The following is a 4,901-nucleotide window of genomic DNA, read 5'->3' as shown; positions in this document are numbered from 1 at the left end:
ATAGTTTGACATAAACCTAAAAGTTCAAGATCGGATCTGTTTTGGTATGTGATCATTTGTTAATCATTTCATTTCCAGTCAATATTTCGGTTTTGATTGAGTGAAACGCCCGGCACACTTACGTAAAGAGATCAACGCGGGCCAATTATTTATTACTCATGTAATAGTAGCTTTTGTTCAAGGATAGAAACTCTTTGTTTGGGTTTCAGTAAAAACACAGAACATACACGTTAAACTTGCCTTTACAGTTCAACAAAATAAACAGCATGTGAAAAAATATGAGTTATGCAACATGACCTCATTGTGTTAATGTGTAATTAATTAAATATTACAATTAAAAAAATAAATATATATGAATATACTTAATATGTTAAAATCTATTTAGTATTATAATTAAAAATATATAGAAAATTTAAATTATTTTATATTTATTATATTGCATATTGTGGAATAGAGTATTTCTGATAAATTAAGAAAAATAATACCCAGTACAAACTGCAAGGTGTAGCTGGTTAGCACGGGTTAGTTAGTCTCTGCTGGTAGATGTTGGCCAATCAGCATCTTTCATCCGTTCAAATGTGCTTTCTGATGAAATAGGACAAAATGTTTTTGCAGGCGACATGTACATCACAGATATTTCATTATATTACAGCAGGTGACGTCTGCTCCTCATAAAACACCTGAAATACTGAGCCATATGGAGGTTGAGGATCTCCTGTGTAAAAGAGCAGCACAAACATTCAGTTAAACATCTGCATTTTGGTTCCACAGAACAAGGGTCATGACACAAAATAATTAATAATGACAGTTTTGGGCTGAACTCTCACTTTAATTACTGATACAGTAAATGCTGGTGATTGATTGGTAAGTTAGTGTTTAACTGTCTGTATTGTGTTCATAATCTGATGATGATTGTGTAACTTACATTAAAGGTCCGCTCACACCAAGAGCGATAACTATAATGATAAAGATATCGTTTTAAAAGTCATCCAAAATTGGAAAGAATAGCATAAGTCCACATCACATAACGATAACACTATAAAGGAACGATATTGTCGCAGTCACTTTCATAGCGATTTTTTCCAGCCGATGAACAATAGAAACATTGACAGCCAATCAGAATCCTTGCTGCTTTAAAGAGCACGGACATATAAAGTGGCGAGCGTGCACTTTTAACAAACGCTAGTTTATCGTATTATTATTTAAAACAAGGGGTACTGCCAAATTGTCTTTCTTTTACTAAAGTTAGTGTAGATCCACATAACTCGTCACATATTGACGCTTGGTCAGGACCCTTTTAGCGTCGCTTTTCGACGTGCAGGGTCCTCCATTGTTTTCAGTTGTTTGTCTTAATTTAATGGTTTGCATGCATTTGTAAAAAATAGAAATAATTTTATATAAATGTATACTTTCATTGGAGCACCTAACCCCACCCCTACCCTAAACCTGCCCACTTCTGAACAATATAAAACACACAACAGGCAAATATATTGTAAGTACAGCCACTAGGGGTGGGAATCTTTAGGCACTTCACAATCCGATTCCAAAACGATTCCGGGAGTCACGATCCGATTCCAAAACGATTCTTGATCTACATTTTTTCTAATTAATTCTTCTGCTGTACTAATACATCTGACGAGTTGGGAGTGAGATTGTGTTGTAGATCAAATTACTAAAATGCTAGAAGAGCTTCAAGTGTCTAAGTCGACTGGGCTAGACGACATTCCAGCTAGATTTTTAAGAGATCTGCAGATATTATAGTTCCAACTATTACATTTATTGTTCTTTCCTTGGAAAATGGTATAGTCCCATCTGATATGAAGCTCACCAAAATCATTCCATTAAAACAAAGGAAATTCGACTGATACTTCTTTACATTATTTAACAGATTTTATAAGGAGGCAGACTGATGAAGATAAAATGTGTGGTATGGCACTTTTGGACCTCCAGAAAGTGTTTGACGCAGTAACTCATTCAATACTCTTAGACAAATCAAGTGTCATGGATTTTTCAAGCCTGGTTAAACTCTTATTTAACTGGGAGAGTTCAGAGGGTAGAAATTGACGGGGTTCTTTCTGAGGAAACATTTGTTAAACATGGAGTCCCTCAGGGAAGTGTTTTAGGCCCTCTTTTGTTTCTTTGAGATGCTGTTAGGCCGTATGTCAGTAAAAACGAATTTATCTGTCCTGTCAGCCGCTATACTGTGCTCGTAGCACGTGCTCTTCAATTGCACGCACAAATACGGTGGCGTGAGCATATTGTATAATTTCTATATCATTAACTGTATAATTTGATATTAAAGCGCGAATGAAACTACAAGCATGCGTGTCAGATATACGCGTCACGTTCAGCAGCGGCGGCTCTTAAAGTAATAGCAGCCAAATAACCTAATAACCAGCTGCTGTGATGTCTGTTAATAAAAGAACAAAATCAAAAAGGATTCATCTGTATTTAATTTAGCATTTAGTGTTTGATAACTTCATTCAATTTCAGTCTATTTCCTACTTATTGAAGGGCACAGGTAAATATGACATTTATTATAATGGGTTTATATGAAGATGGTTTTAAGTTCACTTAAATTAGAAATTGTTATTTTTTAAAGTCTAATAAATGTTAAAATTGATAGCTCTCTGTTATACTGTAATGATGAATGGCTATAGTCAATGGTTAAACATTAGGAAAAAAAGAAACATCAGTAGTATTGCTATCAGCGATATTCGCCTTCAGTCATAAAAAGATGCTATTAAACAAATATTAAAAATATACTGTCTTTATGATGTTTCTACATTAATTTGAAGATTAAATGTGAAATTGTTGCAATAAAAAAGTATATTTAAAAACTTTAATGTTAGGTGGGATTAATCTTGATTAATTTCAGGGGGGAAAAAATGTGCGATTAATTAGTTAATTTTTTTAATTGATTGACAGCACTTTTTTTTATACATAAATGCCATGGAAGCAGTTTGTGATTGTAATTGGTTTTTACATGCTTTATTAATTTCAGACAAGGACGTTGGTAGGATAACAAGGGAATTTAGGTAAGGAGCTTTGCAAGGCTTTCTGTAAACAAACTGATGTTGCATTTAGATAAAACATAATCTATATTATTTGGGTCTAAAAAGAATTTAAATAAGGTTTCTAAGATGTCTGTTAAGGTGGGGGATTGTTTAATATCAAGTTTTTTTTTAACTCTGTGTTATTCTTGACAAATTGAGTGTATTCACTACTTTTCTGTCTAACAAAAGAAAGAAAGAAAGAAAGAAAGAAAGAAAGAACACACAGCAGACAATTTGGGTTTCTCTCAGGGCAGCGGCGGTTCGTCGTCTTTCTGGAAAGACTGTATTGTTGTTTGTTCTGCTGGGAAGCAGATGAATGAATCGAGCACACACGCCCCTCACTGTTCTGGAAGACAGAGCTTCGTTTCCTCACAACAGACTTAACATCACAATAGTGAAGCATCGGAAACTCGCTGCTGTGTAGCAGAAAGAATGGAGATATTAACAGCATCTCATCTATCATTATTAGCACCAACAGGAAGTAGAAATCACCTCATGGGTTCCTAAAAAACATGTAATAATAATAAAAATAATAATGATATATATATATATATTAGCTATGTGCACATTCCCATAAAAGAGTTGAACTATTGATCTGGACGAGGCCGATAAAACAGTGAACGTCATGAAATCCTGATAAAGAATGAGAGAGAAACTCATAAACAGACGCTTTATGATGTCAGATACGATGTCATAAAGGTCAAAGCCGCATATTTAACTGGAAATGACACAATGCTCTTCAGAAATCATTCTAATATGCTGATTTGCTGCTCAAGAAACATTTCTGATTATTATCAATGTTGAAAACAGTTGTGCTGCACAATATTTCTGTGGAAACTGTGATACATTTAATTGTATTTTTCAGGATTCACAGATGAATAGAAAGCTCAGAAGAACAGCATTGATTTGAAATAGAAACATTATAAATGTCTTTACTGTCACTTTTCATCAGTTGAATGCATCCTTGATGAACAGAAGTATTAATTTCTGTCAAGTGTTCAGTGAGTGAGTGCGGTTGATTCTGTCAGAGATGTGTGGTAATGAATGTCTGTAATGCGGTTTTGTGGACTGGTTCGTCTCGTCTGTCGGATGTAAACTGATCTGTTTGTGTCTCAATCACTCAAACGCTCCGGTTCTGTCGGCTTGATGGAGCTTTCTCCACCCTTTCAGTTCAGCGAGTGAGTGTGTGACGGTTATGGGGCTCGACTGTTCATCCGCCTCGACTCCTGCTTTTCCAGAATTGAGCAACGCTTCAGGAATGACAGCGACACACACACACACACACACTCACACACACACTCTCACACACACACACACTCACACACACACTCTCACACACACACACACTCACACACACACTCTCACACACACACACACTCACACACACACTCTCACACACACACACACTCACACACACACTCTCACACACACACACACTCACACACACACTCTCACACACACACACACTCACACACACACTCTCACACACACACACACTCACACACACACTCTCACACACACACACACTCACACACACACTCTCACACACACACACACTCACACACACACTCTCACACACACACACACTCACACACACACTCTCACACACACACACACTCACACACACACTCTCACACACACACACACTCACACACACACTCTCACACACACACACACTCACACACACACTCTCACACACACACACACTCACACACACACTCTCACACACACACACACTCACACACACACTCTCACACACACACACACTCACACTCACACACTCACACACACTGTTTGTATACAAAAAAGAAACAATGTTTTTTAAAGTTATATAAACGTTAGGAA

This window comes from Sinocyclocheilus anshuiensis, unplaced genomic scaffold (assembly GCF_001515605.1).
Source record: "Sinocyclocheilus anshuiensis isolate Anshui unplaced genomic scaffold, SAMN03320099.WGS_v1.1 scaffold2493, whole genome shotgun sequence".
In the NCBI taxonomy this organism is placed as follows: domain Eukaryota; kingdom Metazoa; phylum Chordata; class Actinopteri; order Cypriniformes; family Cyprinidae; genus Sinocyclocheilus; species Sinocyclocheilus anshuiensis.
Note: the sequence above shows the minus strand (reverse complement) of the source record.